We start from the raw sequence: 14,249 nt of genomic DNA, 5'->3' as shown, positions 1-14,249 counted from the left end.
CAGATGATGAAATAATACACATCAGAATTAGCAGAAATCACCATGCTTTGTTGCCATCCTCTAGAAAGGATGAATTCTGCACCCTCATGTGGAGAAATGTTCACTCTGCCATTTTATAAGGACCCTGATATCATCTATTAAGACTATGACTTTATAATTTAATGTTCCCAGAAGGACCATCTCTTGATATTATCATGTAGACAAATAAAATCCAACATATGGATCCTGGAAGACACAATCAGACCATGTCATATGGTATTAATCCCAATTTCGGTTGCACACATGTACATATGTTTCAGATGCCCAGTGGCTGTTAGACACAAAAGAGCTACAGCTGTAAAAATATTTTGTATCTTCCTAAATCACAAACATACAGTTTCAAGAAACTCACATAGAAAGAGAGGGTAAATTCTGTACCAGAATGAAGCGAGAATTTACACGTGTTTCCATTGATCCCGCAACATGAAGCAATCACATGTGAATCAATGTTTCATTACTTACATCTCAAAGCTGCAAGTCTCCAACTGAAAACAGGGAGAATATGAAAATGTGAGAAGGTAAAGACAGAAACTGATGGTTTGAGGAAAGAAAAATACACAGAATTCATGTCCATATCTCTTTCTTTCTTTTTTTTTATTTTATGAAACTCACCCAACCATTCAATTATTCACTCAGCCAACAGGTATTTATTGAGTCAACCCCTAGTTCTTAGTCAATATGAGATATAAAGATTTTTTAATGACGTGATCCAGGAAAAATGCTCACTATCATTGTCTAACTTTCTCATTGCTGTGGCAAAATATCTTGATAAAATCCAACATGGTGGGGAAAACATGGCAGTAAGTAAGGAAGATATGGGGATAGGAACAGGAAGCTGGCTTGTCACATTGCATCTATACTTAGAAAGCAAAAATTGAACATGAAATGGGGCAGGCTAGGAGGCTTCAAGACCTGACCTCAGTGATCCTCTTTCTTCCACAACTCCTAATGGTTGAAAACCTCCGGACACAGCCCCATGGTCAGATGCATGGGGCATTACATAGCCACATCACAGAAATGATCTTTCACCAAGGAACCATATCCCCTTCTATATTACACAAATGAGGAAAATAAAAACTTAGTTCCCTTGGATGCCCATCAGTCAATCTTTCCCAATATGGGGCTTCTGCCACCAGCCATGAGTTCTGTTCGCTCCATCTGTTGCTAGTGGAGCAGGCACTTGGGTACCGAGTCCTCCCTCAAGCCCACGTGATCTCCTGCAGCAGGTTGAGGGACTGCGATCTCTGCCTTCATTCTGTGTCATTCTCCTTTATTCAAATAATAATATTACTTGACTCTACACAGGCACAGCATTCACGAAGGGATGTCTCTCTACGTAAGCATAGCTCGTCTTCAAATCGGGCTAAGACAGAGAGTGAAGTCATTGCCTTAAATCTGTAGTTTCCTTCGATTCTAGGAAGAACGAAGCACTAAAGGCCAATGGGCCCATTACTAAGAGTGAGCACGCGTAATGGCGAGGCTGCACCCTGGAGACATGTTATCTTACAGGAACAAGACTGGTTCAGATGCCAGCAAACGGGAAAACCAGACAGAGATAATGACACATACGATCATACCTTGACCAGAACTACTTTATTAGGGATAGCTTTCATCTCCCCTTCCCATTTTTTCCTCTATTTAAACCCTAAATTCATGTCAGTACCCCAAAGATGAATATGGGCCACTGCATCCCTCATCTGTTCCACTCCCCAAAACATGGATTAAGCTTCCCCTCTCTGCCTTTCCCCATCACTTCTCTCTGTAATTGGCATGTCGGGCTTGGGGGCTGGTGCTAGCATGTTAAAGCTGCTACAGTTGAGGCTTATCCCTGCAGGCTGGGGTTACACTGGAAGGTGACTACAGATGACTGGCTGGTCTGACTGTCTTGTGTCATACTTGTGATGACACTGGGAGGCAGGGTTCTCAGGAAGGGCAGGGTTTTGAAAGTGTCCTTGCTGGAGGGTAGGGATAGCAGAAGGTCCTGGCTCTCCACTCTCTCATCCTTGCTGCACCTGGGCATGTGACAAGAGAAAGCTGACACTCCTGGCAGGGTCACTTGGACTGATCGGCTAATCTTCCATGCCTCATCCAAGTTTCTGCCATTGGTCCTTTAAACATCCTCTAGACTAACACTGATGATGGGGACCCCACCTGCAGAAACCCACTCCTGCCTTAGAGGAAGGAGCTCAGCATCCCACCTCCCTCTAGCTCCTATCTAGGGATCTACTTTACGTTTCTCTGTGGTCTGCAAATTTCATTTTTGAGTTTTTGAGACAAGAATCTGAAAGCCGTTGTCTTAGAGTAGCTGAGGAAGCACTGAGATTTCTGGAACCCATGCTGTCCAAGTGAAGCCTCCAAAAGTTGGAAAGGACCCCATGAAATTCAAAGACGCTACAAACTTTCCAGTACCACCTGAATATATTATATACTTATTGTAAAATTCCACGGTTTTCAACATTAATGATTGACATTTGCAGTTTTCACCTGCCAAGTTCTATTATAGCCACTAAGTTTATTAAAAGGCCAAACAATCACTGGGCATTTGATTGATCACTATTGATGAAACCTTTACAGTGAGGGACTTTAAAACACAAAGTCCAGATTGGTGCTCTTTACCCAAAGGAAAAGCTTTCTGATTCTAGAGAAGACGTATTAGCCTTTTGTTGCTGTTGTTGCTGCTGTGACAAAACACTGTGACCACAATCAACTCAAGGAAGAACGGGTTTGCTTTGGCTTGTGGTTCCATAATGGCGGGAAACCATAGCATCGGACAGCCAGAACAAGGAGCTGGCTGATTGTGTCTCAACCACACACAGGAAGCAGAGAGAGAGAACATGAAAAGGGAGAAGGCCTCAAGCCCACCCCAGTGTCATTCTTTCTCTAGCCCCCCAGCAAGACAGCACCTTCTAAAGGTTCCACAGCCTCCCAAACAGTGAAGAGTCAAGGGTTCAGGTACACCAGTCTGCAGAGGACATTTCAAATTCAAGCTACGACAGTACAGACTGATAAGCTATTTAATATTCATAAGAAAATTGTCGACTATGAGAGGGAAGAGATAATGAGAAGAAAGTTTTCGAAAGAGAAGTACAAACGGCGCACAGAAAGCCCATCACTATGTTAATTTAGCCCTGTGTGCTTGTAACTTGAGCACGCCGGAGATTCCAGCCACCACTCTCCGTGTCTATTAGTTCCTGCATGATGACTGCTTTATTTTGTGCAAATACTCTAGGGCACATAAAACCTTACTGTATATTCCTTAGACGTACCAAGCAATGGGAAGAAAACCCATTTTCTTACAAAGATTATTTTTGAATGATTCCAAATAAAATACAAAATAGCACATTTCAAGAAAAAGCATTAATAAATACATTACAAGCAGTTGAGAGTTCTCTGGGTGTCAGTGAGATGGCTCACTGGGTAAAGGTGTTTGCTGTAAAATCTGATGTCTAAGACACATATGAACTAATTCTGACCACCATATGATACTGTGGTACATGTGCACGCACACACATGCACACAAGCATGTACACATATACACACTAAATAGAAAATACAAAATAGCACATATACTAAATAGAAAAATAAGTACATATAATTAAAATTTTTAAGAAGAATGTTGCCGTTTGAACAAGGCTGACCTTTATTCAAATGGCTATTAATGTTTTATAGCCAAGAAAATTCCCTTAGAGTACAAGTATAAAAAGCTAAAAGCTAAAAAAACAAGAACAGCAAGTTATATTCTGGGTCAGTTCTGAGATCACTATCTGGTTAAAATGGTTTTCTGTTACCTCAAGATATGGAGACAGCATAGGCGTTGTTTAAGAGATCAGGACACTGGGATCAAACAGAACAACCCCTTGTCAGAGGCTAAAACAAATGTTAGGGTTTGGGTCATCGCATATCTGGTTAACCAGAGGGCACATAGCCATCCCATCGTTCAGGGAAGGCTGTCTTTGATGACGAAGAGGATAAAGAGGTGTGGCTGTTTTGTTCTTTTGCACACGTCTATGGGCAGGCCATCTGCCAGTGGGTTTACCCTACTGTGCTCTCTGTGTCTATCTGTGGTTTTCAAACTGTGGAAACAAATACAAGAAAACCCACTTGGATATACATCAGACTCAAAAAATACTCTGAGGATGCCCAAATCCAGAGGGAGACACAGGAGAGGGAAGCCTGAAAAGATCTGGCAGCTTTATAGGAGCCCCAGACTGAGAATCTGTAGTGGCATTTCAAAGACTGAGCTGATAAGCCTATTATATTGCAAACACAAAGACAAAGGTTTTTGCAATAAACTCAAAATTAAAGGGGAAGGATTAGAGCCCGGGTTACAAGGAAGAGCAACGATTACTGTGTTTCGGGATAGGGGTGAGAAACCACCCACCAGGCTGGCTCAGAGAATAAACCTGAGATTCTGGCAGGTGCAAGGCTAGTAATCCACATAATATTCACAATGTTTCTAAAAAGAAAAGCCACTGTTAGAACAAAACAGCCAAACACAACCTCCAGAAAACAGTGATCAATTGTTAGCAAAGTAGAAACCTTATCAGGGAGCCCAAGACAAAAAAGCCACATAAGAAATTAGCTACAAGGGTGCTGGTAGCACCATGCAGCCAGCAGGGGAGGATGGGCAGCTTTTCCTTCCTGTAGGCTAAATCACAAAGAGGAGGCGTCCAGAGGGCAGACACCAGGGCTGCCCTGGGGTTGCCCACACCCAGAAGCCCTGGCCATTGACAAATCCTTCTAGAGCAGAGGGAGACTGGGGAAGGATGGGGTGGGGTGGGAGTCAACTCAATCTGGGGTTTCCCTCCCTATTGTTTTCCCAGCACTGAACGTGCTAGAGAGTCAGTTAATAAAGGATTCTGGGAAAGCAGGTGACTGGTAAAGATGTGGAAGAAACCAGAAGGCAAGGGAGCAAATGTCCCCAGCACAAATGGGAGGTGCCATGGAAATATCCAGAGCCTTTCATTCGTCATTAAAGATATCCCCCAGCATAGGCAAGGTGACACCAATATCTATTTATTCAGGGACACCATGGAAAGGCATGCATTATTGTCCCTAAACAAGAAGGTACTAGCAAGGTTGAAAAAGAAAATCCAGATATAACTGCTTTCCTCCAGAAACCAAAACGAAGCCCATCTTTGTCAGTTCTTCCACCCTCGGAGTTGTCTGTAAGATGGCCCATGTTTTAATTTGCCTGAGATATGAAATTATCCAAGTGCTAAGCAGTAATTCTGTGATATCATAATTTTATTTTCAAACCAGAAGCCTAAGAGTTAAGGACTGTCTCCAATATCACCTCATCTTTTTCCCCCTGTTTTATTGCATCGTATGCAAATTATTTTCAGGACCAGCAGAGATTCACAGAGTAACAGTATCGAATTATCTCCCTGGGAAGTTCCCAACAGGATCTTACAGACTTTTAAAACTGAATGCACGCGCACTGAGCCGATAACCCAGGACCCCAGAGAAGCCAAAGTCATATGACTTTGGACAGCATTAACCTCTAGGTCTTGCTTTCATTAGATCTGTGAAGATTAGGTTAAAGCATCCCTGAGACCTTCACATGGAAAGCAGGAAATGTGGAGACTTGTAACTCGCTGCGAACTCTCAGCACAAACCACAAGAAAGACGATGAAAAACTCACTGTGTACAGTCAAGCCAGCGCTACCAAGCAGGATGCAGTCAAGGCCTGGATACTCCTATCAGTCCTTTCTTTAGGTAAAGCCACCGCTCACACCCACCATTCTCTTCCTCAGCTCACACACATAAGGCAAAACATCGCTCCGGTGTTTCCAGCGACTTCCGCGTCTGTACAAAGCCCGCGTCGCCAGCAGCGGAACCGCTTTAACTTCCGCTTTCCATCAAATAAGGCGGGGCAGGTACTGGGATAAAATGGTGCAAAATGGAAGATGCCGTAGCCTTTCTCCTTTGGTTCTATGGGAGATATCAATTTATAATTGGGAGAAAAGATTGGCGTGGCTCACACAAGTCTCACTTTTTACCAACATTGGAGGAAATGTGAGCACAAACTGTCGCGTGTCTCTCTTTGGCTGCAGAGCCACCCAAGAAATTCGCAGAATGCTAACCTTTAGTGTGAGCAGGTTTATTTCCTGTCCATCTCGTGGCTGGGCAGTGACTCCAGTGTCCACTCTGCTCACCGTTAGCCCCTGCCCATGGTCTCAGCACATACTGCTACAGAAAGTAGAAGGCTTGACCCCACCAAGGCCTCAGACGCCTGGCTGCGTGTATCTGTCACCTGTGGACACTGCTGCCAACTCAGCTTCCCTTCGAGAGGCACATAATGTGATTCTTCACCGATACGAACCAAAAAGTCGTTGAGTGTCATGAGGAGACACAAGAGTAATTCTACAGAATACAGAAACATTTTACAATTATATTGATGCATAAGGTTATAAAGATGGACTTTAGCTACGCTTCACTAGGGAGAGCACTGGCAGCAAAACTTTGAAGTGTTCCAGGCTCCGTTCTTTCCTGCTGCCATCCTCTGTACAGGGCCTGAACCCAGCTGAGGGGGTAAAGCAGCCTGCTCCCCAGAGGAGCCTTGTTTAGGGTGTAGATTAAAAAACAGCAGCAACAACAACAAACAAACAAACATAAAAACAAGAGCTCAATAGTTTCCGTACTTGTCCAGAGAAAAAGATAAAAATGAAAAGCAACTGTACATATAACTATACTTTGCAGAAAATAAGTATGCCTAGCTTCCTCAAACAAGCAGGTCACCTGCTGTGACTGTGAACTGGGCCCTCTGTCCTTTGGAGCACCTGGAGACTTATCTGCTGAGGGTCTCTGAGAAGGGGGAGGAAAAAGAAAAGATTTCAGGCTGCCACCCAAACACAATCGGCCTTCTATTTCTCTAAACAGAATGTGTAAGCCCTGTCTGTGATAGGGAAACCAGTACAGGTGCAAAGACAGGGACAGGACGGGCATTATCTCAGTCCAAGCCCCAGGCAGTCCGAGCTGTTGAGCTTAAGTTCGTTTTTCCATGATGCTAGCAAAGCGGATTCTGGATTCCAAGTTCTTTTAAGATTCATTTTTTTTATGTGTATGAATGTTTTGTCTACATGTATGTCCATACACCAAGTGTGTACCTGGTGCCTATGGGGGATAGAAGAGATCACCAGATCCCGTGAAACTGGAGTCACAGATGGTCGCGAGCTGCCACTTAGGTACTGGAAAGCAAACCTGGGTCCTCTGCAAGAGCAACCAGTGATCTTAACTGCTGAGCCATCTCTGCAGCGTCTGTGCTTCAAATCCATGTGAGGATCAACTATGATAAAATAATAAAAATGTGTGATGCGCTTAGTACAGTAAAACGCTATGCATGTGTAAATTCAGCCAGCAGGAAAAGCACCGCATAAATAAACATTTCCACTCAAACCTAAACTAATGTACAAAATCCAAGCTCATCAAGAAATCACATGACAGTTAACTACTGTAGTAAAGAGATTCTGCTTCCCCATCTCTCTAGTCATCCATTCTCAGTTCGGACGAAACCATTCTCAGTATCTGTTTACCTCTCTCAACCATAGATACTAGAAACACCATCTTTCCATAAGTGTCTTCCCACCAGGGTAGGTCACATGACATGTTTCAGGTCAATGAGGCAGGAACATATTTTTTCTGAGAAGGAATTCTAGGTACGCACTTTTTTCTGGATCCAAGGGGGAGAAAGAAACAGCTTGCATATACCCTTTGAGTATGTAGCTTTTGCTCATTTGGCTTTTTGAGGCCACCCCCCTGCTCCCAAATAAATCATACACATAACAGCTTATTATTACTTATGAATGCCTGGCCTAAGCTTGGCTTGTTTCTTGCCAGCTTTTCTTAAATTATCCCAACTACCTTTTGTCTCTGGACTTTGATCTTTCCCTATTTCTACTCACCTTTCTTTCCTTATTTCTCCGTGACTGACGAGGTGGCTGGCCCCTCATGTCCTCCTCTCTGTCTTCTCGGGCTCTTTTTTTCCTCCTCACTTCTCCTTTTCTACTCTCTGCCTGCTAGCCCTACCTTTCCTTGCTCCTGGCCTGGTATTGGCTGTTCATCTCTTTATTAGGACCATCAGGTATTTTAGACAGGCAAAGAATCACAGCTTCACAGAGTTAAACAAACAAACACAGCATAAACAAAAGTGACACACCTTAAAATAATATTCCCCAACTACCCTTCAGTTTTCTCTCTCTGTATAAGGAAACACTGTGTGGAGCTAAGCGAGTGAAGGCCAAGGAAGAACAACAGGGTTGCTGTCCCTTAGCTTTGTGAACAGCTGAACAGAAATCTTCAGACTGTTTTCCCCCATAAATCCTTCTTCTGTAAGTGCCCATAATATCATTTTCTCTCATCCCTTGCAGAGGATAATGATTCTTCCTGTATCCCATTCAAATGAAGAGTCAGATCATAAGATTTTAATTTCTCAGAAACGTGCAGACACTTCAGCAGAGAGCACAGGCTGGCGAGGCCATGACAATCGGAAGCCAGCCATGCGTTTGGAAGAGGATCAGAGGGCCAGGACTATGCTGCCAACTCCAGCATCCACCATCGCGGCTTTCCATCTGCCGTCGGGATCCCTGTGTGATCCTGGGCTGGCCTCTGCTGATTCTGACAGCTTTCCTAGATCTGTGCCATGGTTAGGATGGCAAGCTGGCTCCGGGCTGCATCCTACCTGCTCAATTTGTCTTCTCTCTAACATCTGCCCACCGGAGGACGCAAGGCCTCCCAGGCTCTTGTGTCCAGTGAGGTAAAAGGGATTGGAGTCTGCAGGAGTGAAGGTGTGGATGTCTTAGGAGTTGGTGGCTTCAAATTGAAGCAGAGTCCAGGCTTTGGAAGCAAGACACTGCACGGAAATGCAGCAAGCTCTGCTTCTGAGGAACCGTGACCTTACCTGATGCTCATTTTCCTAATTGTGAAATAAGGTTAAATTAGACAGTCTGGTGTTAATTAACCCAACCCTTGGTGTATACAATTTAATGGTCCTACACTTTCAAAGTGTATAGATGGTTACTGATGAGAGTAGCTACATAGAAATTCCAAAGAAAAATTAGACTTCATTAAATAATATCATTTTAAAAATAGAAGAGAAATTTCTTCTTTGACCTTAATTAGCTAGAAAGTGTTCGTGTTTCAAATGGTCCGAATCCTGAGCACTTTGGCAACTGCAGGGGTAGGGGGCGTCTGTCCCCTCCTTTCCCAGAGCTATTCCTTAGACCCCACAAGAAAGTTCTCAAGTTTCTGGAGTTCAACATTTCAGAGATCAACACCAGTCTAATCTTTAAAGCATCATTTCTTAAAAACTATAACATCTTTTTTAACCAAAATTGTGAATTTTGAAAATTACAAGAAAGAATTATATCTTTATTATTAGAAATATACCTTTACTATTTTTAATAAAAACAAAATTGTCACCGAGTTGGGATATGAATGCTATTTTAAATAGTACATATATCTGTGCATCTGATATGTGGGGGGTGGGCGTTGTTTCCGAGCACATGTGTACTCAAGTGCACATGAGCATGGTCTGCATGTGGAAGTCAGAAGACAGCTTACAGGTGTCAATTCCCTTCTCACAGTTGGTTCTAGGGATCAGGAGTGGCACCAGGTGCTACCACCTGACAGATCATTGCACGAGCCCCTTTAAACCAAAACCGAGATACCTGGTCTGCAAAATATAACCAGAATTACCGGGGAACCTTGGAATGGTTTGGGCAGGGATTGGAACTGGTAGGTTGGAGTGGCACAACTCAGTATGAAACACACACATTGTCGCTCTTCACGTCTGTTCCCACGCTTCAAACTTTACAAAGAGACAGAGATGCGTGGACTGGGGATCAAGTATAATGAATGAAATTCACTTATGTATCTGTTACTTAGTTTGCGGGTATGTGTATGTGCATACATGCTTGTGTGTGTCTGTGGAGACCAGAGGCCCATGGCAGGTGTCTCCATTATGAAACTCCACTTTATGTTTTAAGACTGTTCTCACTGCCTCAGGTGTTAGCAGGCCAGTGAGCTCCAGGGATCCACAGTCTCTTCCTTCCCAGGACTTTGATTACAGGCATGTCATGCCTAGCTTTTATAAGGGTGCTGGGGTCAAATTTGGGTCTCCATACTCACACGGACTTTATAAGCTGATCCGTCTTAGTTTGCGTATGGCAGCCTCTAGTATGGCTCATTTTAAGGTGGTCATTGCGGTAGGCTGTGATTCACATGTTCATGCCCTTCCTAATACTAAGGATAAATGTAAAATGAAAATATTAAAGAACAAAACAACTGGTAAGTATTAATTATAAATGTTAAGGACCTGACTGTGTTTAGGACTTTGCTGAAGTTCCAATGTGTATGGCAGTATTGGGGAATCAATCAAATGTCACAAATCACAAAATCTTGTCTACCTCCCATGAGATATTTGGAAAAACAATCAAACAAACAAAAACTAGCCATAATGTTTGGTTTGGATTTCAGCTTGGACCAAATTCATCTTACTGTACCAAGAAGCCAGATGACTGCACCTCCCTCTCTCCAGTGCTAGTGTTCTTACAGCAGCCAGGGGCCAGCTGAGGGGGCCTCAAGGTTTTCTTTCTGAGAATGGAGTCCAGAGACTCGCATTTCTAAGGAGCTCATCAATTTACTTATACTAAATTTTAGAAAGAAGAACAAACTCCAAAATAACCCCATCCCACCCGTCTACTGGCACATCTACCAACTTAAGGACAACGACTCAAATACACTCTTAATGACAGTTCTCTCTCAGGAGCCAACAACTCTGGAAAAATGCTTCCAGAAGTTGTGTGAAGTTGCTTGGAAAAGAAAGTACCTGCTTTGCAATCTATTGGTAAATATTGGACTTTGAACCACAGCCACACACAATAGATCGTGTATTCTAGGAGTCCTCCTTGTTCCCTCAATACCAAGAGTGACCACTTCCCCTTGTAGCTGTCTCCAACCTGTCTGCATCCACTCTGTAACAAAACTCTTTATCACTCAGTCTTGTAATTTCCCTCAGAAGTAGCCCTACCTCTGAGACTATGAACTGAGAAAGTTCTCCTGGGAGACAGACACAAATCTGGGGGCAGGTCTTACTTGGGCATGTGAGTAGGTAGGCAGGCCCTTATCTAGAATACAGCACTTCCCTAGTAAACCTGTAGATTTCACCCAACTCACCTTCCAGGAGCACAAATGGGAACAAGCTTCCTGGATGACAGTGGTGACAGAGGCATCTTTCTTTAGGTCAAGGACCCCAAAGCATTATTACACTGAGAGTTCCAGCCACTTTCAAGATCTGTTAAACACTATGACACCATTAATCCAGACTTGAGGAAGTTAGTATAAGGAGTTCTGCAATATGGCTTCAGAGAAAGCATTGGTTGCTAAGGTAACTAGGGAAGCAGATGATGAGGGTGGGTTATAGGAAGGAGATGATAGGAGGGGATGGTGGGCAGCAGATGATGGGGGTGGAATATAGACAGTAGATAATGGTAGGAATGATGGAAAGCTTATGATGGAGACAGATAATGGGAACAGATGATAGGTAGTTGGCCCACACTGCACCCAAGAACGAAATGATCTACAAAAGCCAGAGGAAGCCAAATGTCAAAGAATGAGTAGAACCAAAGTATTGACCCTATTCACCTTTATTCCTCCTGCCCCAGGCCTTGTGGGTCTTGCAAGGAATCCAGGCCACTTGTATTTCAGACAATGGTATAAGGAAGGCAGCCAGCCTCACGAAAGCATTCCAGGGTTCTAGCCACCTGGTTCTGCTATAACACAGCATCTTTCCAACAAAGGAGGACTTTGTTATAAAACCTGGAAAATGGACCAAATCCAGTGGCGGTTTAGAGGTGGAGGAGGATTCCAGAAGCTGTTGAGAGACGGCCAGCCAACCAGTCAGCCATGGCACTCCAACCTGAAGCTGTCCCATGCCTGGACAGCTTCCTTCAAGTCTAACTGTTTAACGCCACAAGGCAAAGAACTTGGGAACATGTATGTTTTTGAGTAAATGCTATTTTTGTTCTGGTATGGCTTCATTGATCCTTGAGCATATCGAAGAAAGGAAAAGGGAAAACCAATCATTTGGGTGTGAAGTTGCCAATTAGACATCTGCATTTACCATCACAGCTCAGACAATGACCAACAGGAACCAGGAACCAACCAGCATTGTTCAGACAGACTGAAGTCTAGATGGCAGGCACAAGCTTGGAATTTTCATTTCAACTGGAAAACATGTTTATATATCCCCAAAGAAGTAAAATAAATCATGTAAAAACAAGCCCCCAGTGGAGACTGAGCTAGACAGAATTGCCATATTCCCTGCTCCTGGGCGGTATGACAGGACATTTCCTGGGGAGCTGCAATACACCCATCTGCTCACCCCAGTGAGTTCATGGCAGGCCAAAGTGCAGATGCCACCAAGGTCCACCAGGCCCAGTTTTGGGGGGTTACTTATAGGAATACAAGTAAGGGGTTACTTATAGGTGCAGAAATACTCAAAGACAGTTGTATCACGAAAGCCCACCCCAGCATGGGTGACAGCTTACAAAAGCTGGGACCCTGGAACACCCTGCACAGCCTGCAGGCAGCTCAGCAGGTTGGAAAGTTTACCTTCCAAGTGACTCAGTTTGTCTAAACCTCTTTGAGGCAGCCAGCCTAGTTTCTGCTTCCTCCAGGCAGGGGGTCTGGCCCACAGTCTTCCTTGCAGCTTGGCTTGTCTGAGGAATGACTCTCAGCGGCCTTTATTGTTTATATTCTCTTTTGGGGAGGGTGAGACCTAGTGAATCTTGTCAGTTTCAGAGACTTCCTAAAGCTATTTGGAGTTGTTTGCCTTCAGTTTTAGGAGCTTCCCTGCAGCACTGTATGCTTCGGTCTCAGAGGAAAATGCTACCCAACATTAAGTTCTCAAAGCTCAAAGAAACAGCAGCCTGCCTTCCAGTGCATGGAGCATTCCAGTTGACATGGCCGTGGCTGTGTTGACAGACACCCAGCATTCCAGTTGACATGACTGTGGCTGTGTTCACAGACACCCAGCATTCCAGTTGACATGGCAATGGCTGTGTTCACAGATACCCAGCACTTTAGTTGACATGGCTATGTAAATTAGAATGCGCACACCCATACACCCATACAAAGTCATTAAAAAAGAGGTGAAATGAAGTCCACGAATCATTTGCTAATATCATTACTGAAAAAGCTGCATAATTCTCTCATCACACTTGAGCTATCGAGGAATGGAACTCCAAAATGGGCTGCTACGCTGTTGTCATCCCCCAGACACAATAGTGTTCATAAGAACTCTGTCCCTTCTAAGCACAATCCTGAGCTAATTACCTTCCTTTTAATAGGGAACAACAGAGCTCAGTTATGGACACCAGGAAGTCTGGATCCAATTCCCTTGGTGGAAACCAGCTTGGGTTCAAACCCAACTGAATGCTGCAGAGATTTCCAACAGTGAGAAAGAAATGCCACATAAGCCAACTGAAACCTTTTCCATTTTACAGAACCTCACAGACGTTCATACCCAGTAGGTCATGTATTCTCCAAGTCTCTTCAAACACCCCTTTTGGTGTTGTTTTTCCTCAGTTAAATCTACTCATTCTATTTTGCCTTTCCTCATGGTCCAGGTTTTCAGACTCCTAGTCATTCCCTGCCCCCTTTGAGCCACATCAGAAGCCTCTGCCCTCTTCCTCCTGCAGTTATGAAGCCTAAAGCTGGAGGAGTGACATGCGAGTACCCTCTTTCCTTTACAAAAGGCAGAAATAAACAACATATAGGCCTGCCTGGGCACCAGAACCTACAAATGGAACTAAGTAAGCAGCAAAAACTCAGTTAGTGACCATGTTAAAGAGGCTTTGTTTTTGGTTTTATTGTGTTTCCAGTTTGAGAGCAAACAATAAATAAATGAGGTCTATTTAGGGAGACCTAGCTACACTTAGCTGACATGAACCGGATGTGGTAGAACACTGACTCCATGTTCCTCCTAAATGACAATGTGCTGCATGGTTGCTCAAGTCCAGGGCTGCCAGCATCTCATTCACCCGTTCTTTAGTCCTGGCTGGATTTAGCTTATAAGCATTTTGTTGCTGATGTAAGTTGCTCCAGGTGAAACCGAAGCAGTAGGGGTCACATTTTCCAACAAGCTTTTCCTCCTCCAACAAGCTTTTCCTCCTCCTCCTCTCTGTCCCAAGAACCACACAGCAGCTCCC

The 14,249-nt window shown here is 43.9% G+C and overlaps 1 protein-coding gene across 9 annotated transcripts in view; it reads right to left on the bottom strand.

Moving 5' to 3' along the window:
- Rbms3 (RNA binding motif single stranded interacting protein 3) overlaps window positions 1–5,816 on the bottom strand; it is a 1,002,574-nt gene extending 996,758 nt beyond the window's left edge. For all 9 annotated transcript variants that reach the window (XM_050141447.1, XM_050141449.1, XM_050141450.1 and 6 more), the window contains exon 1: window positions 5,684–5,816. The gene's annotated coding sequence lies outside the window, so the exon portion shown is untranslated. The remainder of the gene's footprint in view (window positions 1–5,683) is intronic.
- Window positions 5,817–14,249: the final 8,433 nt, after the last annotated feature.

This window comes from Alexandromys fortis, unplaced genomic scaffold (genome assembly GCF_014885135.2).
Source record: "Alexandromys fortis isolate MF-2015 unplaced genomic scaffold, M_Fortis_MF-2015_v1.1 scaffold_44, whole genome shotgun sequence".
NCBI lineage: Eukaryota > Metazoa > Chordata > Mammalia > Rodentia > Cricetidae > Alexandromys > Alexandromys fortis.
Note: the sequence above shows the minus strand (reverse complement) of the source record. Positions and strands in the feature narration are given on the sequence as shown.